Consider the following 23,413-nt stretch of genomic DNA (forward strand, 5'->3'; position numbering starts at 1 on the left):
GCACCTCTGCCAGCGCTGTGATTGGGTCTACTCCCAGCAGTCACCCTGCAGTTACCCTAGAGCTCAATGCCCATAGCTGTGCTACTGCCTGTACCACCAATGACTGCCTGTAGTTCCCTGACCAGTGTCGTTTTCTGCAGTTATGCTGCTGCCACAGACAATACTGGTATTTCCCCAAAAAATTTATTGATTATCATGTGGCTAACATCCTGGGCAGGTGTGATATACACATTATAGTTTTAGGGAAGACTGAGGTAGGTAATCCCTGTCCCCGGAGACTTTTCCAGTAGGATTTAGTTCAAGTCTCTTTTTAATCATAAAAGTCATTCTTCAAGATGTATTGTAGGACAGGAACGAGATCAGAAAGAGCACAAGGTGAAATGTGAAGCTGAAGTCCCTGGCTTGAGCAGGCTTCTCAGAGGACCAGCAAGCCTATGGTCACAGTAGAGCTTTAGGGAAGAATCCGCGGGTAGAACACAGAGTCCAGCCTTCCGATTGGTTAGCCAGAAATCTCCTCAAGCCTCTGCAGACGTGAACAGCATCATCATTCCAAAAGTCTCAGGACATCCTTTAGATCGGAGTCACCGTTTTTCAGTTTGTAACTCTAGTTCCCACATAAAGCCATTCCGAGCACACAGAAATACAAACACATCCTCAGAAGGAGGGATTGGCGGCTCATAGCTGTCTGTAATGCCAGGTCCATGGGATCTTACACCCTCACACAGACATGCACATACAGTAAAAAGAACTAAAATTCGAAAGAAGAAGAAACAAATGTGTAGTTAAATTATTGTGAAGGGACCAGGGAGATGGCTCAGTGGCCAGAGCATCAGCCACAAGTGCCAAGTGGGGGGACCAGAGTTCAGATCCCCAGCCCCACAGGAACGTCAGCTGGGTGTGGTGGCTCCCCTGTCACCCCAGAGAAAGCCAGCCGGTGAGGCCAGCTCCGTCAGCAGGCTCCGGCGGCAACTGAGAGGCCCTTCTGTGGTAGACAGGGCTGCAAGTGATTGAGGGAGACTCCAGATATCAATACACATGCACTAGCACAGGCATGAGTGCCCGGACATGCGTGCGCACACACATACAACCATCACGAAGTGCTGTGAACAGCTCTTTGACAGTATATCTTGTGTAACTCTGTGCACAAAACATTTATGTCATCCCTGAAAATGAATGATAAATTCATGGGTAGGAAAGTTTTACACGTGACCGAAATAACTCGGGAAAAATTCAGGATCTTAGTGAATCCAGTGCTCCAAAACTAAGAAATGATTGAACCATTGGATCTTGTTTTTTTTTTTTTTTTCAAGCTTTGAATAAATAAATCCTCTTGTCCTACACGTTTTCTGGAACATTTAAAATTATAGGAAGTGTCTCCGTTTTAAAATGGAAATATAATTCTAATCCCAGACCAGATTAAGGTAATCCGAAAGTCTTTTTGTGGTACAGAGCACTGAGCTAGTTGAGAGATTTTTCCAGTTCAAGCTCTTCAAAGTGTGGGAACATGGAACGCAGCAGTGACAGTGCAAGCAAGTAAGGGTGTGTGCGCAGGGACGGCACAGGTTTCTTAGAAGGAAAGTGCTGTTGGTGGGGTGAGGTAGGCAGCAGCTGTTTAGGAAAAAATGTGTCTTACAAACATATGTGTGCTACCCAGTAAAAGCAAGGTCACGTGTGTGTAAAGTGCCTGTTCTACTGGGTCTTTTGAAAATGGGTGTGCTTTTTAAAGGTGACAAAACACAGAATGCTGTGCTTGCGAGCCAGGCTTTTCAGACTTAGATATGTTGGCTGTTTTTCTTAATCCATCCCAGAAGTGCTTGGACCTAATTAAGCACTGCCCATGGACCAAGCTCTCTTTAGAAATGCAGCCAGTGAGAACGCGACCTCGGCACGTCAACTCTTTCATGCACGTGTGTAAACTTAAAAAGGACAGCATGATTTCTTTCCCCTTCATCATGTTCAGTCTTGGAGCATTGAGAGAGAGAGACCAAACGCCTAAAAGTGCTATGCAAAGCTCTAGGCCAAACAGGCAATGGCTGTGTTCGGGGGGGGGGGGGGCTGAACGATACCATTAGCGTGTATGTGTGTGTGGAAACAGAAGCTCGGGGGACTGGGCCTGAGCGCTTTCTGAGTAACTGCTGTGGCTTTCCTTGGCATTGGAGTACAGGCCAGATTCCTTTGTTTCCATCTGGTTGGGTCTTTCTCCTCATCAGGACAGAAATGCTTGAAGTCTGCCGTTCACCCACTCTCCTGGCTGTCGTACGAAGACCTTAGGTCCATTTTACATGAGCATCCTAAGGGAGATTTGTTCATCTGTCTAGACCAGGCAATTACATCTCCCTGTCTGCTTTCTGGTGTTGTTTGTTTTGTTTTTGCTGCTATCTAAGAATGCGCTTCATTAAGAATATGAAATCAGGACTCGAAATGAAAGTTGGTGTGTGGAAGGATCATGGGGAACTGAATTTTATTTTTTCCAATTCTTTTTTTTTTTCTTTTTCTTTTTTTTTAAGACAGAGGCTCTCTGTGTAGACCAGCGTGGCCTAAGACTCTGAGATCTGCCTGCCTCTGTGTTTTGAGTGTTGGCATTAGAGGTGCTACCACCACACCGGCCTTACTAAATTCTTGTTAAATCTTACTAATAAGAGAGTCTGGGTTTTGAAGTAAAAAGCCTCAGTAACACGTGGATGTTTTGTTGCTTTTTATGTAGAGATTATTTCTGTGTTTTTGCAGCCTTGGGCGTTATGCCAAGGCCGTACCAGGTCCTCAGGAAATAGTCACTGAAACAATTTCAGTGCAACTGACCAGCGTTCCCAATCTTATAAACACAGTGAAGTGACAATGAAGGCAAGCAGTTGCTCCGTATGTCCGTGGGAAGAAGACCTGTAAACTTAAACAGCGATTCGTTTTTGTCCTGTTAGGCTAATGACTGGGAAATTTCAGGTAGTTGCTGGAGTGAATTTTGGTTACAAACCCAAGCTTCTGGTGCTGAGGTGGAGCCAGGGCCTCAGGATAAAACTCTCCGGTCATCATTTGTCCCCTGTCCCATCTCTTCCTTATACCCTCCACCGGAGACCAACTAACTGTGCTGCCTTTTAAAACAAGTCCTCATTAGTGCCTTGCCTGCACCATTTCAGTTTGATTCCTGCCTCCAAACCCTGTGGAAGGAGGGAGAGAAACTTCTGAAACCTGTGGAGACTAGAGGACCCCGGGAAAGCCTAGAAACAAACCTTAAGGACATCTGCTTTCTACTTGGCTGGAGAGCAAGGCAGGGGAGTGAGGGAGGTGTGCATGCATGCTTGCATGTGTGTGCGTTTGTCTGTGTGTGTGTTTGTCTGTGTGTGTGTTTGTCTGTGTGTGTATGTTTATGTGTGTATGTATTGATGTGTGTCTGTATGTGTGTGTGCACGCCATGTTTTGTCTGTGTGTTTATATATGTGTATATGTTTGTGGGGAGGGGTGTCTGTGTGTGTGTGTGTGCGTGTGTTCTCGTCTCACGAATGACCCTCCTTGTAAGTGACTGGGACACTGAGACTTTTCTCTGAGTCCCACTGTCAGTATATAATTCATCTTTGTAAGAGGCTGAGCGTTTTAACTCCGTCTTGTTAAGCTGACTTAATTAGACACATCTGGCCTAGACAAAACATCCATGGCCGCTAGGACTGTTTTCTGTGTGGTGTGAATTAGTCATGTTTAGCTTTTCCTGTGCCTGACTGAGGTGAATGTCCCCAAATAAAGGGAAACATAGAGAGCACAAAGAAGTCATGTTCTTGGTGCGTGGGATGCGGGAACTGATTGGACCGCCTGCCATGGTTGCAGAACCGAAGCCAAACGAGAGAGCAAGGCAGTGGGGTCGCCTGAGAAGTACACAAATGGTTGTGGAGAATAAGGGCCAGCTGCCGTTTCTGAAGGTTTTCCTAGCTGGAGGTGACCCGTGGAGGGATAAGATGTTCCTTTCTCTCCCGTTCCCTGCACACTCATGAACGCTGGAATTTAGGCTGGTGTCTCCAGTGAGGTCCAGGTGTTCTAGAACCCAGCCGTCAGGGCCGCCTGGAGGTCACCTCACTCTGCTTCTGACAGCTGAGGAATTCTCTTCTTCACAAACGAGTCCATCCTGCCTGTGGTTCTTCTGTCCATCGTCACTCACAAGCGGGGCACGAGGGCCAGGAACCCTGTGCCAAAGCACACTTCTCAGTGTGTGTAAAGAACCAGAGGGAGGGGTTTTGGAGGCGCCCTGAGGGGCTGTTGCAGGGGTGAGAACCAGTGTGACAGGTCTGTGTTAGAAAGCCCCAGGTTTGTATTGGCGCCGTGAGGCTGTGCGAAGGGCAGCGCGGGAGGCTCTGTGTGCGCATGACATTTCTCTTTGGATTGCGTAGATCAGAATTTCTTCTTTGAACACAGTTTTCTTTCTTGTTCCATTTTGTGTGTGTGTGTGTGTGTGTGTGTGTGTGTGTGTGTGTGTGTTATAATTTGCCTGCTTCTTGGTGAAAGTGTTGAGCTTTGCTGTTTCGGAGTATTCAGAACAAGGCAACAACAGTTGATGAACCCCAGCAGAAAACAGTGATACCATCTACCTCCAGTGAGCCAGTGACTTCTAAAGGAGGTTTGGAAGTTTGCCCACGTGGTTTGGGCTTGTACCTTACTATCTGGCAAGGAGATAGTCAACATGAAGGAAATTCCAAGATGGCAGAAATAAGTATAAATGTAAAAGTACAGACTTATCTACTCCTCTGACACCAGAATATTAAACATTGCTTTCAGCGTGTGTTTTAAGGACCCTTATTTTCTCATGTGCTTCCTGCCTCACCCGAGAGCTTTGTTAGGTTGTTACTTTCTAGGGTTAAGATCAAACTCAGGCAGTTGTCTTGCTGAACCTACCACTGGGCCATACGCCTTTCCCTCCAGATGTTTTTAATTTATTTATTATTTATCACAGCTTACTCACTTTGTATCCCAGCTCTAGCCCCCTCATCTCCTCCCAATCCCACTCTCCCTCTTCTCCTCCCATGCCCCTTTCCAAGTCCACTGATAGGGGCAGTCCTCCTCCCCTTCCATCTGACCCTAGACTATCAGGTCTCATCAGGACTGGCTGCATGCATTGTCTTCCTCTGTGGCCTGGTAAGGCTGCCTCCCCACACTGTCAGGGGAGGTTGATCAAAGAGCCAGCCACTGAGTTCATGTCACAAACAGCCCCTGCTGCCCTTACTAGGGAACCCACTTGGAGACTGAGCTGCCATGGACTACATCTGTGCCTGGGTTATCTCCATGAATGATCCTTGGTTGGAGTATCAGTCTCAGAAAAGACCCCTGGGCCCAGAACTTTTGGCTCTGTTCGTCTCCTTGTAGAGCTCCTGTCCCCTCCAGGTCTTTCTATTTCCTCCTTCTTTACACAATGGAATACTATTCAGCAATTAAAAACAAGGAAATCATGAAATTTGCAGGCAAATGGATAGAACTAGAAAAGATCATCTTGAGTGAGGTAACCCAGAAGCAGAAAGACACACATGGTATATACTCAACTTATAAGTGGCTATTAGCTATATAGTACAGGATAAACACACTAAAATCTATACTCCTAAAGAAGCTAAAAAACAAGGAAGACCCTAGGGAAGATGCTTAATTCTCATTCAGAAGGGGAAACAGGATAGACATCAGAAGTAGGAGAAGACAGGGAAGAAGACAGGAGCCTACCAGAGAGGGCCTCTGAAAGACTATACCCACCAGGGGATCGAAGCAGATGCTGAGACTCATAGCTAAACTTTGGGCAGAGTGCAGGGAATCTTATGAAAGAACGGGGAGATAGAAAGACACCCCACCCCCAGATCTTTTAAAAATTCATTCTGACTTTTCTATTCAGAACTCTCATGGTTCACCACAAACCCTAAGTGGACCCTAACTTCTTTGAGTAAAGAACACAGACTTGTTTTGAAGGGAGTGGGGCTCTCCTAGTTACTTATTTCAAAGCAGTAAGATTTCAAATAGGGATTTCTGACCATTGGGTAAGATCATGGCCACATTAGACAAGGTTTTTAGTAAGCATTCAGTGATGGCCGTGATTGCAAACGTTACTCACAGGGCTTATGTGGAATGGAGCAAATTGATGTTGGAATTTACATTAGCTTTATAGGTTTACCTGAAATATGGAAATGGCCTTACAGAAAGTGTCCCAGCCATTGTGAAGAACTGAAAAAGACAGGCAGAAGGGAGAGACAGACACACAGAGAGACATACAGAGTTCTACAGAGACTCTGTATGTATGACTCACCCTTTTCTATCTCATGGGTACCTGAGAAAACCAGAGCAGGACTCTGAAACTGTCAGCCTGGGAAGCAGCAATGGCTTGCAGACGAACCCAGAGTGGGATCTTAGCTTGGGGAATGTACAGAATTTTTTTTAAGAACTGCATTTGACATATTTGTCCTTTTTATTTGTAATATTTACCCAGATAGCAATACTAATTTCATACTTGTCTGAATGTAAACAAACAAGAGATGTTGTGGGGTTTTCTCCTAAAATTATTTCTGTGTGTGAGTGTGTGTGGGGGTGTGAGTGAGTATGAGTGCATGGCCATGGTAGGAAGTACACATATGGCAGCTGGAGAGCAGTTTTGCGACGGTTGAGTCTCCTTCTACCTTTACGTGGGTTCTGGAGACTGCCAAGGGTGCCAGGGGTGGGCTGTAAGCACTTTTACCAGTCATGCCATCTTGCCATCCACAAAGTGTGTTTTGTTTTGTTTTCATTCATTTACTTCTTTACTCACTTTACAGCCTGATTGCAGGCTCCTCCCTCCTTTCCTCCAAGTTCCACCCTCCTCCCCCACTCCTCCTTCCCCTTCTCCCGAGAGCCTCCTCCCACGGGTACCAACCCCCTTCCCCCCCCCCCCCCCCCCCCCCCGCACATCAAGTCTCAGCAGGACTAAGAGCATCCTCTCCTACTGAGGCCAGACAAGATAGCCCAGCTAGGGGAAAGGGATCCAAAGGCAGGCAACAGTCAGAGAGGCCCCTGCTCTAATTGTTATGGGACCCACATGATAACCAAGCTGCACATCTGCTTCGTATGTGTAGGGAGTTTAGGTCCAGCCCATGCATGCTCTTTGGTTGGTGGTTCAGTCTCTGTGAGCCCCCATAGGCCCTGGTCAGTTGATACTGTAGGTCTTGACCCCTCGGGCTCCTGGTGTGTTTTGAAGTGCAGGCTCATTGTTTTTCTCTCCCTCGGGTAGTGATTTATTTCAGCTGCTTTGCATGAATTACAAGTTCTCAGTGGCCCCAAATGTGTGCTGTATTGACTGAGTTTTTATAAGCTTCCTAGCGCTTCAGGTAGTAATAGATTTGCTACATAAATATTTCTTAAGGGACTGAGCTGGTGTTTTAATGATTTGGTTTGTTCTTCACATTGACATTTAAATGTTCGTTGGTACGTGTTGGTCTGTGTTTATCATCAGGACAAGAAAAATAAAAGGATTCTGAGTAAGTTTCAGTTAAGGAAACCCCAGATTTTTAAAGAAAGAAACATAAATTTTTGGAACTATGGAAAGCTTAGTTAAGGACGAAGATCAGACGAGTTTCTAAGATGAAAGTGATTGGATTTTAAATAAAAGGAACTTCCAGGAAATTGACAGGTACCAAGCAGGAGAGTTCCTAGTTGAAAACCTTCACGAGTGAAGCAAACATTCAGCAGACGTGTCTGTCTACACTGAGTACATAGTCTTGGAGACAAAGTGAGATTTAGACGCAGTCGTTAAAGTCCTTCTGTCATTTCCAGGGCGACAAGAATCGAGAGCAAACTTTTGCCTTTTTAAGAATTACTGGAGTTGAGGATGTATCTTAGAACGCACGCCTCCCACAAGTGAAGGCTTAAATTACATCTTAGAACAGGAGACAGTTCATGCAGAGACCTTACATTTCTCCTCCTTCTTACATTGAATCAGGAGCCCGTGCGTTTTTACCAATTTTCCTACTAAAAACAGGTTTGTGAGCAGGAGGCTTCGGCCCACAGGAGCATTCTCTGTGCTTCGCCCTGTGTGTCAGCAGGCCCAGCACAACTAGCTTCTGATGCTCAAACTTGCCGCGGCCAGCCTCCTGGGCCGTCCGTCCCTTGCATGTGCTTGCCTGTGTCAGTGGGTTTAAGGCTGTGTCAGTGTTTCCATTAAGAGACCTTTCATTCCCTGGGGTTTCTAAATAAGTCATTAAAATTCAAGCCAAATTCAAACCCTGCTGTAAAAGGCTCCTCCCCCCACCCCTTCCTCTATGCGTAAGGAACCTAAGCCAATAACCCCCACTCACTCGAAGTTTCCTTAGGAGCTTTGACTTTGTGCACAGCAATGAGCCTAAGTGACCTCGGCACCGCTGTGTGGAGCCAAGGCCAGAGAAGGTGTAGAATGTTTTACGGCCTGTGAAAATAAGACGCTCTGTTTAATGAACGTGAACGGACAGAACGCGAAGTCTCTCTCTTCGTCTCTCTCTCTCTGTCTGTCTCTCTGTGTCTGTCTGTCTCTCTGTGTTTCTGTCTGTCTGTCTGTCTCTTCCCTTCCTCCCACCCTCCCTGATTAGTTACTCTTAGTCTCCACACTCCTGCTTCCATCCTTACTTTGTCTCTGAAATTCAGCAGGTATTTTCTGTCTAAACGTAGCTTTGGGGTCGCAGAGGCTTTACTCTGGGTAAATACATACTTTCTGGCAGCCCTGCGCATTTTGGTCCTTTGAAGTTTTAAGGCCTCGTGTTCTTGTTTTCTGTGATTTATTAGATCATTGATAGCTGTGAGTCTCCAGGAAGCAAAGGCAGATAATAAACCTGTTTATCCTAAGCATGTTTTTTTTCCCTCCTTGGAACACTTTTCCTTGCTCCTGAAGGTCGATGGAGGACGGCATGTTTAGCAGTTGTGTGCTTGACCCCCTGATGGTTCTGTTACACTTTCTGTGTGGTGCGCCAAAGGGGCTGATGGTTAGGACTTTCCTGATGGCTCCTCAGATTCTGTCTCCTACTTCCTGACGAGGAAATGTCTTTGGGTGCTACGTTCACACTGTGGGAGCCTGCGGTCACGACTGGGAACGGGGCCAGTGCTAACAGCACCTGGGTTTGCTGGTTCTGAGATGTGGCTCAGTCTCAGGCTTAGGCAGCAGCATGCTGTCTTGCTTGTGACAGTCTGAGAGTGCTCCGTCAGACAAGGGAATCAAGAACTTTCTCTGGTCCAGGGCAGAGCAGTTCACCGTCCTGGAGCTCCTGTAAAGGAACACTTGTGGGCACTTCCCCAAGTCAGATTGGGAGCACCTCAAAAGGTCAGATTGGGAACACTCCCTCAGGTGGGATGAGGAGCACTCCATAAGGTCTGTATGAGGAGCACTCCCTCAGGTCAGGTTAGGACACTCCATCAGGTTAAACTTGGAGCTCAGATTGGGAAGGTTTCCTAGAGTCAGGTTGGGAGCATTACCTCAACACTTCCTAGGGTCAGGTCTAAGAGAACTAGATGAACTTTAAACTGTACTAGCTCAGGACACTGGAGAACATTGTATCCACTGACCCTGTAGCCTTGGCTCTTCAGGATCTTCTGCATAACTATGGACAGGGTTAAAAAGCGCCTCCCTGCTGGCTGACATTTTGGAGCATTTTCAATTCTGTGATAGAAACAAACGTCTCTGGTAGAAAGAATGTGTTGGGGTTTTGTGTGTGTGTGTGTGTGCGTGTGCCTGCGCGCATATATGTACACTTGTAGACATGTGTATCATAAAACAGATTTTGCCTTTGAATACTTTTCATTCAAATGAAGTGGATTGCTGTTTGTTTGTATGTTTGTTTGTTTTTAATAAAAGCAATGCAAAGAGGAGTATATCAGGAATGTAAATACCAGAATGAAAACACAAAGAACTCAAAAAAAAAAAAAAAAAAAAAAAACCTTTAAAACACTGGAAAGCGGTGGGAGACAAGTCTCCACACAGTGAGCTTTCCAAGGGACATGCTGCTCTGGTGTTTTCACATAGCTGCCTGTGCACTGAGAACGCATTGTCCCTTCACCCGAGCCAGGCTCAGGCAATGGTGGACACGGCTCAGTATGCAGGCCTGTTTGGAGTAGGAATGCCCTGTTCTGCCAAGACTGTCATTATGACCCTGAAATGCGCCCTTTTGGGAAGGGCCAGAATTCGGAGGCTGCCCTTCCAGCTTCCACAGTGATTTAGACAGCAGATGCGTTAGAAGGCAACGTGGTATTTAGAACCATTTGTCATATGGCTTCAAGGCAAAAAAAAAAAAAAAAAAAAAAAAAAAAAGCCCAACCTCTCTGGCCGCACCAAGAATTCCTTCAGCGTTACTCGGCCCTACATTTCCAAGTGTAAAACCCCAGGCCTGGAGTGGCCGGCGCCTCGGACCTCTGCTGTGATGTCTCAGCCGCGTGTGGCGCTGCCGGCTTGCTGTTGTGGGTGCCGTCCGCGTGGCCTCCCTGCCTTGCAGCAGAAGCCACGCTGGAGGACGTTACTGCTCCCTTGTTCACTTGCCGCTCTGGTCCCATCTGCAGGGCTCTGTTTGCCTCCCTCCCAGCCGTCACCCTCCTGTGTGCTATAAATGTGTCTGGCCAGACCAAGGGTCCTGTCACAGCCTCGCCAGGAGCGCGCGGCCTTATTTCAGCCCTGTCTCCTGGGTTCCTTTATTTTAGACCTTTGAAGAAATACAGCCCCAGTTCGGACTTTTTTCACATCTCACGGGGACCACAGTTTCTCTAACCTGTGTCCTTCCTCTCTCAGGTTTTTCTTAATTTATACTTTCCCCCCTTTAAACTCTGCTGGGAAAATATAAACATAAATCCTCTGGAATAGTAATGGTCACCTGTGCTCAAAGATGTCTGAGAACTATTTCACTGTGGATGAAGCTTTAAGGCTTCATTTATAGATGCAATAACTTTCCTCATATATATATATATATTCCTTATATATAAACTCAGTTTTTGTTTTCATGACATCTACCCTGAGATTTCATGACATCTATCCTGCTCACAGCTGGCGACACTCGGAGCATGTTACATTCCACAAAGAAGTCCAGGGGAGCAGGCTTGTCCAGCCTGCACTCAATGTCCCTCACTGCTGTTAAAATGACAGTGCACAGGCCTAGAGAGGGGCTCTGTTGACACATTCCCAGTTGAATCATTATTTTTATCGTCGCTCAACACCTGTAGCCTCTGCTGAGGTTCAGAAAGCAACCTCGCTGGACTAAGATTCTCTCTCCAGCCAGAGCCTCCTTCCCTGACAGGAACAAATAGCCGGATTGCAGGTCACAGGCTGGAAAAGCCAAGGCGGTGTCTTAGGCTGAGGAGGTCTGGTGGATCCAGAATGGCTGGCAGTGGGTATGTGTTCTAAGGTGAGTCCCTTTACCAACCCAGCCCACCAGTTCCTGTCACTTAAGTCACAAACATGGTGATGGAGTCTCCAAGTGACACGCCTCTGAAAGTCACTGGCTCTACGAAAGGCGTAAGAGAGAGGGAAACACGCAGAAAGAAAGGTACAGGCGGATGCTACCCAGGATAAGCAGAACTGAGGCTCCGAGCAGCAGGCCAGGGCCACATGGAAGGACTGTTAGGTCACATGGCTGCAGGAAACCTTCCCCACTAGAGGAGGACTTTGGGTCCCCCGGGGTGGGACAGGGGCTCAGAGGGCTCAGCTGTGTCCGTCATGGTGGGATTTGTGTGTTGTGTCATTTTAAAAAGATCTAGCCAAAGTCTATAGACGTCTGCCGTTTTCGCTAATATTTTAAACACTTAAATTGTATAGCACAGCTTATACTCTAGCCTTAGAATTGATTTTTGTAACTTATATGAGGTAGTGATATGACTTGGGTGTTTACTCATTTATTTATTTTCTGTTTATTAATATTTTTTATTAGTCAGAGTCTTACGTAATCCCAAACTCTCTCTATAACCGAGAATAACCTTGAACTACTAATCCTCCTGCCTCTCGCTTCTAAGGGCTAGGATTTAACTTCCCCAGTGGACGGTCAGTTGTTTCAACACAATTGACTGAGTGCAGCAGAGTTCCTAGCTGACTGGAAAAGCTATCTTTATTGTGTGTGTGTGTGTGTGTGTGTGTGTGTGTTTTCACTTCATTAGGATGCCAATTTATTTTTTTATTTTTTTATTAATTACACTTTATTTACTTTGTATGCCCCCCTGTAGTTCCTTCTCTCCTCCCCTCCCAATCCCTCCCTTCTTTTTCTTCCTCCACACATGCCCCTCCTCGAGTCTACTGGTTGGGGAGGTCTTTTCCTTCCTTCTGAAGGATGCCGGTTTCTAGCTGGCATTGACTGTGCTCAGAGCTAATCTGCTCAGTGTTCAGCAGCAGACCACTCTCCCAACTCTGCTTTGATAGACCATTTTGGCACTTAGCAGCATAGCCCACCTTCATTTCTCCTTGACATACTCTCCTCTAGGTTCCTAAAAGCTCAACTTCCAGCTGAACTTTTGAGTAAATTTAACGAGTTTCATTAAAAATATTCTTGTTAGAAATCAGTTTGATATCACTTTGAATATTAGTCTCACAGTGAGCATTATTAGTTTGGAGAATATTTTTTTCTTTACCATATCACATCTTCTGGCCAACTTCTTATGACATTCAAAAAATTTGCATACTTTATATACGATGAGCATATTTCTCATGAAGTTAATTACTAAATATTTGATGTGTGTGCTTAACTGTTCCATTATATGTAATTTCTTGACAATTTTCGATGTCATAATAGCTAACCCTGATACATAGAACAGCTATTGCATTTTTTTATATTTTCATTATAGCCAAGTGGAGTTTCAAAGTGCACAGTATCCTGTTCAGATACCGTTTTTTGTACGTATCCTCTTTTCTCCCTCGCGCCCCCGTAATTGTGCCCTAGTCGTGATTCTCCCAAACACCATTGGATAGCAAACATTACATATAATTGTTCTTATATTTTACCAGTAAGTATACCTTGCAGAAGGCTTTGGTTATCAGAAACCAAGAATAAGACAACTACAGAGTAAAGGAATTCTTCAGTCACTCCAATGATAATAATAAAATCATATAATCATAAATATATTAATATTATCATTTGCACTTACAAAGTGCTATCTCCACAGTCCTTAAAATAATTCTCTAGATCTTTTAATCCATTTGTGCTATTATTTTAAAAGTAAATTTCCTGTGTTTAATGTCCTTGAATTCTTAGAGAAATTTTTATTTCATCATACTATATCATTTTTTTAAAATATATATGAATTCAGTTTACATTCTGTTAGCAAATATTCATTTACATTCTATTAGTAAATATTATAGTTTTACATCAAGATTCTCGAGCAAGATTTGCCTGTAGTTTGATGTCATTCTGGTGCTCTTACACAGCTCTAGTCAAAAAGTTATGCTCAGCTTTTGGAAAGGACTGGAAAGTACTTTACCTTTTTTATTATTCTGGAAACTTTTTTTATTTTTAAAAAATCCCTTTATTCAATTTCTTTTTTTTTATTAATTACACTTTCTTCACTTTGTATCCCCCCATAAGTCCCTCCCTCCTCCCCTCCCGATCCCACCCTCCCTCCCCTTTCTTCATGCATTCCCCTGCCCAATTCCACTGATAGGGGAGGTCCTCCTCTCCTTCCTTCTGATCTTAGTCTAACAGATCTCATCAGGAGTGGCTGCACTGTCATCTTCTGTGGCCTGGTAAGGCTGCTCTCCCCTCAGGGGGAGGTGGTCAAAGAGCAGGCCAATCAGATTATGTATCCTGGAAACTTTTAAATGGTGTAGAAATTCACCTATGAGATGGCACTGGCCTGCGATCCACTGAGGTGACACTGGCCTGTGGTCCACTGAGGTGACACTGGCCTGTGGTCCACTGAGGTGACACTGGCCTGTGGTCCACTGAGATGGCCGTGGCCTTGAGCCGTTGAGAAGAACTTGACTGTGAGTCATTGCTTCTCTGCTTTTCCCGTTATTCACCTTTCTCCTGCATGTCATAAACATAATTTTATCTTTCATGTTACTAGTTTGGGCTGCCATCCCACCCGCATTTATTGACCAGCTTGATTCTGAGGTTGCTGCCTTTTATTTTGGTGTCTTCTTCTCATCTGTTTATCTTCTGTCACAGTAAGAACTTTAAATGTCCCTCAGAACTCATGGTTCGGGTCGGGTCAACAGTGTAGGGGAGTAGTGGGACCTCTGGGAGGTGAGGCACAGGGGAAGAAAGTTGAGCCTTTGGGGCCTCCCGTGAAGGGACTATCGGGATTCTGACCCTTTCCCTTTCCTTTCTGCCCCTCCACAGGACCCAAACTAATAGAAGCAACCAACCAGAGACAGAAACCGTGAGCCAGACAAGCTTTCTGTCTTTGAACTTGGTTTTGCATCATGCATTTGATCGTAATGATAAGCACAACCACGTGTTATCACTCAGTTTCCATAGCAGTTGTGACCTGTGGAGAGGGCAGAAGTTACTTGAAAATATTTTCACGAACACACACACAGGTGTCATGCCTGCTCAGCACACACTACCACAGCACTCCACCAGCAGCTCTTGATAGTTTTAAAGCCTCTGTGAAGAGCCTTCTTTACTGACCTGTGTAAGGAATAGTTAGGATACCGGTGGTCAGGTGACCTGTTAGGCTCTCACGGAGTGAAGGAGGCAGGAAGGCGAGGCGTTCTGCGGGTGGGTGTCCTTGAACTGGCCACTCTCGTGGTTCTCGTGGGCCCCTCACTTCTGGCCAGTCTATTCTGCATTCTGTGGGAAGGAGCAGCTTGCAGCCCGCTCACCTGTCCAGCTGGGGCTGCCTGCTGAGATCTCTGCACCAGGCCGTCTGTATCTCCTCGCCCATGGCTTCTCGGCTTCTCAGATTTGACAGTGATTCTTCTGATTGCTTTCGTGCCTTGTCACGTACATATTTGATTTTACATCCTATAATTTTAATATCATTTTAAAGAACAGATGAATCAAACACTCGGTGTACCAGCTTCAAAGAGAACTCTGTACACTGATTGAGTAAATGATTAACGCCCTAGAACCGATGCACACTCCCTGGCTGGCGTGTCTGACCTGCGATATGACAGGAGGACAGAGCCTCCTGGGAGCTTCAGGTCTGGAAAACGCAGCACAGTGAACAGGAGAGACCCTGCCCACTCTCAGGTCCTCTGAGCCCCAGATGTGTGCCATGGTGCACGCGCACCCATGGGCTGTTTTAAAACTTAAAAATTTGCCGGAGAGATGGCTTGGCTGTTTACAGTGCCTGCTGCTCCTCCAGAAGATCCAAGTCCCATTCCCAGCGCCTGCGCCCCGCTCACAGCTACACACGGCTCCAGCTTCACAGAATACAGCACCCTTTCTTTTGGTCTCTGTGGGCAGCCCTGTGTATGTGGACACATGCACACACATCCAGAGAGAGAGAAAACCAGTTTTAATTCTTTTTTAAACATTTTAATAGCAAAGACTTCCTAAATGACATTGCTTCTAGGAAAACTAAGTATAGTTGAATTAAACGCGCCTGTAGTTACAGCAGTGTGGCGAGGGGTGCGCCACCGTTGCACCCCTGGAAGTCCACCCCTTCGCATGCTACTGAACGTGGACTCTCCCTCTTTACTTAAGCGCACAGAGGAGCGTGCTGGAAACTCACTCTTCTTTTTGACTACCCACGGAAAACTTTTTAAGTTCTTTGAGGAGAAACTGGTGGGAATTTTTAAGGGAAAACAAGGAACTATGAATTCCACTACTTTCTGCCAATGTTTCCTTCAAGTAGAGTGATCAATAAATGGAGCGTTAAGTATCACGTGTTTCAAATGTTTTTTTACCCTTATGTCCTTGAGTTACCTTGTGGCTTTGGCTGTAAATGTAGTTGACGAAGATCACCCAGGGAAAGCAGTGGGAGGGAAGGGTCACGGGGTTTGAAAAGCATCGTATTAATTAAAAGACATGCTAAATTTGGCGTGCGTGCCTGACTTGTAAATGTCAGAAATATATTTGCTTTCCCTCGCAGCTTGCCCCTCTTTCCTTCTTCCTCCCTTTTTCTGATAATGGCGTGTGCTGTCTTCACAGAACAGCCCTGCTTAGTCCCCCGTGGTTGGTTTGGCTCTGACGTGTCCAAGAATATATTCCACAGTAATTCTGTGTCTCTAAACAGTGATAAACCGGCCTCCGGCTATTTTTCTGTGTGTTTTCTTTCCTCCTTCAGGAATATAAGGCTGATCCTCCTTCTCTTGTCACCACGGCGGCGGCGGCAGCAATAATACAGGCCACTGTCCCCCGGTCTTCCTAAGGCTGGATATTTTCTTCACTGAACAACTAGCATTTCTAGTGTCCTTTCCTTGCGGTGAACTGTTTTCGTCTTTCGGTGCCATGTGTTTTCCCCTCCTTCCCTGTGTGACAAAGCTGCTGCTTTGATCCATCCTTGACGACCGTGACTCCTGCTGCTGCGGCAGGTTTCACCGTGGAAAGGAAGCACAGCCACGTATCGGAGTTCATCTGAGTCAGGGATTGCAGCAAACTCTTCCCAGAGGTTTTCCGAGGAAGACGGGGATGGGAACTAGCTTTTTTCTTTGCTTTTTGTTCCTTTTTATCAATTGACGAACAATAAGTCCATCCATTTATGAAGTGTAATGTGATGTTTGATACAGTATACATGGAGACCAATCAGATCACGTGCATTGCCTCGAATGTGGTTTGAACAGTTAAGGGCTTCTCAACCCTTCTGATACACAGCACAGTTGTTGCTAACCACGCTTGATTCTCGGCCTTGGATTGGCTGGGTCTCATGGTAATTCTAATTAGGCGTTCTGTGGACTCTCATGCCGTTTCCTCTGATGGAGTCATTTACATCTCTATCAACAATGCACACAGGGCCCCTTTTGGCCACAGTGTCTCTAGTGCTTGTTATATATTTTGATAACAGACACCATAATTGATAATGAAGGGATTTTGTGGCTTTAATTTGCTTTTATCTTATGCTTAAGTGACACTGAACATTTCTAAATATATCTTTGGCCATTTGTATATCTTCTCTTGAGAAATACCATACAAGTCTCTTTATGGTTTTTTTTTGTTGTTGTTGTTGTTGTTGTTGTTTGTCGTTCATTTGTTTTTGTTTTTTTGCAATATTTCATAGGGTTGATTTCTTGCTGTTGAGGAGCTGGTCCTTTTTCTGTGCTTGGACATTAGACTGTTCTTTGTACTTTTTCTTGCTATTCATGACTGTCTTTTCCCTCTGTTGTACCCTTTGACCTGTATACCTGTTTTAGTTTGCTGGCAGTCCCACTCACCTCATTCTTCCTTCGTCGCCTGTGCTCTGGGGTTCATATCCAAGAATCATTGCCTCCATATGTCATGAGGCCTTCCTCCTAGTTTTTCTTCTAGCGGGTTTATGGTTTCCGGTCTCCAGTCCTAAAGAAAGGGTTTTCTTTCCCAGTGATTCCGCACATCCTTTGTTGGAGATGCTCCTTGTCAGTGGCACACCCCAACGTTTGTCCTAAAAGAATAGAAAAAGAATGACAAGGAAGAATGCCAGAGGGTGGCTTCGGATCGCCATGCCCATATCGCCATGGAGAGAGAGCTTGCATGCATTAGGCGAGAAACGAGGCAGCAGAGGACACGAGGCGTTGTGTGTTGCCTGGTCAACAGTGCGGGTTTCTGAGCCTGGTCACAATACAAGAACAGTTCTGTGCCTGTGAAATAGTTTTCTATTTTCACATAACGAGTTACCAGAAACGTTATAGCTCAGCACCATTGTACGATGCCATCGTTCTGGAGGGCGGAAACTAGTACAGAATCGCTGGTGTCCCTACTCAGGGTCTTACAGGCTACCCTCTGGATGTCAGTCATTTGGTTCCTGCTGCTAGCACAAGCAGAAAACCCACTTGCAGATTGGTTTACACCATTGGCAGAATTTATTTCCTTGTGGTTTTAGGACTGAGGTAAACATTTCCTAGCTCTTGTGATTCCACAGAGTTCTCTGGCCTCTTCTCTGGCTTCTTGCTTTTTTCAAATAGCATCAAATAGCCCTGCCAAACATGGCTCTCTCTGATTCCCTCTTCCCTTTAGCCAGCAAAACCTTTGCATTTAAGTTGGTGCCACTATAGTGAACCCACCTACTCTCTATTTGGGGTCAACTAGTTGGTGACCTTAATGGAATCTATAAAGTCCATTCCCCATGTAACATAACAGACTTATCTGGCACCAAGAACAAAAGTTCTGAAGGGCAGTATTTTACCTTCCATCTTGTAGACCACAAAATAAGAAGATTCTGAAAGGTTTTTCTCATGCCTCCTCCAATGTACAGATGATAAATATAGTATTAATAGCAACCGAAGCCTTTTAAACATACACTATCAAACGTATACTGTTTAAATGCTCCTGGTATGGCCAGTCTACAAACTGAGTAATGAGAATCCATCAAAATAAGTAAGTTCAAATTTATGTTTCATTTATCTGCATGTAAGCCTCCATCCCTCACTCTCCAGTGCTCTTTATATATCTGGTTTACTTTCTTAAAAGTTATATATTGTTTCATGACTTGGAGAGGGCATCTGAGCATGGAGTTGGCCATCGCGTCATTGGCAGGGTACGTCTGAGGAAGCTTGCTAGTCGTTGCAGTGGCCGGAGGAGAGTGATCAAAGCTGCTGTTTGTCACACAGCCAGGCGCGCCTGGCAATGTGTGATGTGCTTTACCTACTTGCATCACTGTTTCCATGTAATCCTCACAGCAGCTCTGTAACATGTGTCACTGTCTACTGAGAGCAGACCTAAGTACTAGAGTGCACGTGAGAGCTGTGGCCACAGAGCCAGGGTCCAACTCGGGGCTGTCTGACTTCAAAACCCGGAAAGCATCACCGAGATGAAGATCTTACGTGCTAATGATTCGCTCAACTCTCTATCCATCACAGTGGGTCATTTGCCCCCTCCGTTGAAACCTACAGACTCCCCCCTTCCCCATTCAGGATCTGAGAGCACTTACACGAGGGCACTGGAGTGGCAGAAATAGCAGTGTCATGAAACACTCTCAAGAGCCACTCCACACTCATTTCCCCATTCGGGCCTCACAGCCACACAGAGTAGGCACAGTTGCTGCCCTCATTCCCACAGGAAGCCGTGGGTCTCCAGGAGATGAAGACTGTTTCATTGGACTCCTTGGCTGTTGCAGGCATCATTCCTGAAGATTAGGGTCAGCCTGTGAACTCCTTCACTGTTTAGCCCATCACTGTTAGTCTGTAGAATTGCTCCATCCCTCCTTCCTCTGTTTAGCCCATCACTGTTAGTCTGTAGAATTGCTCCATCCCTCCTTCCTCTGTCTGATCCTCCGCCTGTGAGCATGTGAGACTGAAGACAGTGGAGTACAGACAGTGGCCTTCTGGCCGTAGAACTGGGAACACTAAGGAATCTTATCTGGGGACACACTCTGTCACTCTGTTACTAGCAGAGGGAGGCAAGTGCCTGATGTGGCAGTTCTGCAGAGCTGTCCCATCCAAAACTGAGGAAGACAGGACAGAAAGTAAACAAGAATGGTGCCTGGTCACATGGACCAGAGTACCAGCTCTTTAAAACTGCCCATCTGCAGGGGACAGCCACTCTGCTGCTGCACCAGCCTGCGGGGTTTTTTTTTTGTTTTTGTTTTTGTTTTTGTTTTTTTGTCAGGGTGGCCGCAGGCCTGGAGAGACCTGACCTGGCGCCTGAGGCCAAGGACTACTCATTGCCTCTCTCGTAGACTCTGCTTAAACCCGTCATGCCCTCCTCTACAAATCCACAGTCTGTGAAGGCGTGCCTTGGTTTTCAGGATAGATTCCGAGATTTTAAAGCGCTTAAATGAGGTCAAGTTTCAAGGACAGTACCGACAGTGTTTTCAAATGAGCCTGCAGAGAAGCCCTGTGACCTGTGAACAGCAAGTCTCAACTTGAGTGTTTTGTGAGCCTCGGCTCTAAGATCTGGGGCTTTTCTTAAATCGAGGGTAAAGCTGCATGGTCAGCTGTCCCCTTGTTAGGTCTGTCACCATGTCGTTGGTAGTTGGTAACGCCTGCTAACACTTAACATCCAGGGTTTAATGTGTGACAGAAATACAATTCGGAGTGAGTGGGCTCTGACTGCTGTGGTTTAGAAGCCCCGGCAGTGTGCAGTGTTACCTCTGTGTGCTCCCCAGTTAGTCCTCCTGTGTCAGCGAAGACGGTCACTTGAGGAGAAGGACTCTTTTTAAAAATACTGCATCCACGGTAGGACTCGGTAGCATTCCTTTGAAAGGACTTTCACTCTTAAACCATAATTAAAGGCAACATTTTCTTTTCATTTTAAAAGCTTGTCCTTGAACTAAAATAACATTTTAAAACGTGGCTCCAAGCAGCTGTAGATACATTTCAGTCAAACCACAGAGGCGGCAGCGCTGCTTCTCAGGGCCAGGTGGACTACAGGCTCTAACTGCAGCCGATCAGGAGCGAACCCGTGGGTTCCGTGGGGCTGGAAGGGCTGGCTGGGATTTTCCGGAGTTGTCCCTGCCTTGGGGCGGTACCCAGGGCTGATCCTTGCAGATGAGATCAGATGGTATGCGTGCCCTTTGCCATGGCCTTGGCCCCATCCCCCACCCTGTGCTCCCTTCCAGAGGAGGAAGCCATGTGGAGAAAGCTCCCAGACAGAAGTTGTAAAGTGAGGCCAGAACACACTGAAACTCTAAGGCTTGGACGTGTGATAAAAATACCATTTAGAGCGAAGGTGATTGTTTATCATGGCAGGAGAAAGGGTTACAATCCGTGATTGAACTGTAGAAATATTTTTACTGAGTTCGTTTTCGTACTTACTATTCTGGTATTTGATTAGCAAATCTCCTGCCAGGTTGGGTCTAATAATATCTTATATTGTGTCGCACTGTATTTTGCGGCGTGCAGGAACATCTGTTACTCTGTTTGATCCTCATTACGGCTCTATTCGGTAAAAGTGCGGATAATTACTCCCACGTTCGACAGGCTGGAGCGAATGACCTCCGCAACTAGGCGGGGCCAGAAAGAGACGTGAACTCTCTCAGCGCCTGATGCAGGCTCCTTCCATCCAATTTTACGGTGTTTTCCATCCTGGTTAAATGGACTAAAAAGTTAATAATTTTTTTTTTTTTTTTTTTTTTTTTTTTGTAAATGGTCTGCTTTAAAAGTTGCCTAAGAAAAGCCAGGAGGGGGTGGTGCCCATCTGTAATCCCCGGCATTCAGGGAGTCAGAGACAGGCGGATCTCTGTGAGTTCGAGGCCAGCCTAATCTACAAAGCGAGTCCAGGACAGCTAACGGTACACGGAGAAAACCCTGTCTCAAAAAACCAAGACAGGAAAACAAACAAAAATAAATAAAAATAAAAAACAAAAAAAGTCATATAAGGGGCTGGAGAGATGGCTCCGAGGCCTTCCAGCAGACCTGAGCTCAATCCCCAGCACCCACATGGCAGTTCACAACTGTCTGTACTGCCACTTCCAGGGGTCCAGTGCTCTACACGGAGAAAGCCACCAAGTCACACAGAATAAAAACAAGTACATTGTAAAAGTTGTGTAAGAGTTTCTGGGAAAACACACAGCTTCCCCCTGCCTCTTGCAGCATGTGTAACGCAGGTGTCTCGGGCCTGTGCTGCATGGTGCCCTCGTGCTGTGCAGGTTGACGGCTGCTGTCAAGCCTGTGGCACCGTCCCTCCCAAGCATGCTCACCTCACGGGCTGTGGCTCTTCTATAATGCGCTTCTGTTCTGTAGCACACTGATCCAGACGCAAAATCAGCCTCTTTCTCCAAGTGCAGGAAGACCTTGCTCTCCAAGGCAAGCACACGAGGTAGTGGATGGATGGAGAGCACGAAGGCGGCCTTCCATCCCGTCACTTCCTCCTCCTGCCTTCCACCTGCTCCCTGGCACTGGGGATTCAGCAGTCTCCTACAGCCTAAGCTCGTGCCCTCCCTGCCCTTGTCTCAAAGTTTTTTGGCCTTCCCACACGGGCCGGCCGCTCCCCCTGTTTCTCCTTCCCACAGGGCCTCACGGCATCTGCTAGGGCTACGCTTCCCTCTGTTCTTCCCCTTTCTACCCTGGTTGCCCACCCACGGCTGTGCTGTGGTCAGGTCAGCTGGCCCTCATTTGTGGATCTGCCTGTTCCCCTCAACTGGCTGGTCAGGAGACACAGCTAGTATAGAAACATTACAGGAGTACAGAATGGTAGGAAGGGGCTTTATTCTTTTAGAGGATATTTCTTTCTTAAGTTAAATGTAGTATTTTCATTCTTTGAGAGTTTTATACACTCATACAATGTACTTTCAAACATTGGCTCCACTCTTCCGTCTGATTCCTCCTAGATCCGTTCCCCACCTCCCCTTTCCTATCCATGTCTTCTCTGTTTTTTTTTTTGTTGTTGTTTTGTTTTTTGTTTTTTTTTTAAATAGCCCTCTGAGTCCATTTGTGCTGTCCATATCCCCATGGGCATGGGGTTATCCACTGGATCCGGGTGACCCACCAAGGACCACACCCCTAAAGCACACTGATTCTCCCTGCTCTGGTAGCCGCAATCTGTCAATAGCTCCTCAGCTTGGAGTGGGGACCAACCGTGAGCCCTTCCTATCTCCACGCTAGGATGTTAGCTGCCTTGAGCTGTGCGCTTCTTGTGAAGGCAATATCCAGAAGACACGGTTTCACTCCAGGCTTTCCTGATGAGCTTTGACAGCTGTATTAATGTATGGCTGAGGGAAATGAGGTCAGAGGGCAGGTCAGTGCTTTGTCCACTTGGCAGAATAACAGCAGCAGGTCCATCCCTGGATCCTGTGAGCTCCCAGCCACGGGTTATTGGCCATGTTTATCGTACCAGCGCTTCCTTCTGCAGAGTGGGCCTTACACCCATACAGACAGTCATTGGTTACTGTCTTAGTTGGGGTTTTATGGCTGAGAAGAGATGCCATGACCATGGCAACTCTTAAATAAAAGCAAATATTTAATTGGGGCTGCCTTACAGTTTCAGAGGTTTCGTCCGTTATCGTCATGGCGAGAAGCATGGTGGCATGCAGGCAGGCACGGTGCTGGAGGAGAAGTTGAGAGTCCCACATCTGGATTCGCAGGCAGCAGGGAGAGACTGTGTGCCACACTGGGTGTAGCTTGAGCATAGGAGGCCTCAAAGCCCGCCCCAACAGTGACACACTTCCTCCTAATGGTGCCACTCCCTATGGGCTAAGCACTCAAACCCATGAGTCTATGGGGGCCATAGCTATTCAGACCCATGCGCTTAGCTCCATAATATCTGTGCCACTATTGCACACGTGGGCATATTTGCCAGACTAGTCATCACTGTAGCTCACGGGACTCAAAGCTGAGTAGCACCATCAGGCACTGTGGAAGCCAGCCAGCAGGGAAAAGCTTTCTGGTAAGTGCCAAGTTGATTTCTCTTTGTCCCATGGCCAATTTGTGTCCTTATGTGGTGTGAGGTCTGACAGTCAAGTTCTGATGGACAACAAGGAGCAA

The 23,413-nt window shown here is 46.3% G+C and overlaps 1 protein-coding gene and 1 long non-coding RNA gene across 3 annotated transcripts in view; one reads left to right on the plus strand and one right to left on the minus strand.

Moving 5' to 3' along the window:
* Positions 1–23,413, plus strand: part of Mkx (mohawk homeobox) — a 65,433-nt gene that overhangs the window by 12,877 nt on the left and 29,143 nt on the right. The gene's annotated exons all lie outside the window — the stretch shown is intronic.
* LOC132653150 (uncharacterized) lies at positions 15,374–21,867 on the minus strand. Its single transcript, XR_009590887.1, has 2 exons — positions 21,631–21,867; positions 15,374–17,436 (listed from the first exon to the last, which is right to left on the minus strand). It is a non-coding gene; the product is annotated as an uncharacterized LOC132653150 (long non-coding RNA).

The sequence above is a fragment of the Meriones unguiculatus genome, chromosome 3 (assembly GCF_030254825.1).
Source record: "Meriones unguiculatus strain TT.TT164.6M chromosome 3, Bangor_MerUng_6.1, whole genome shotgun sequence".
Lineage (NCBI taxonomy): Eukaryota > Metazoa > Chordata > Mammalia > Rodentia > Muridae > Meriones > Meriones unguiculatus.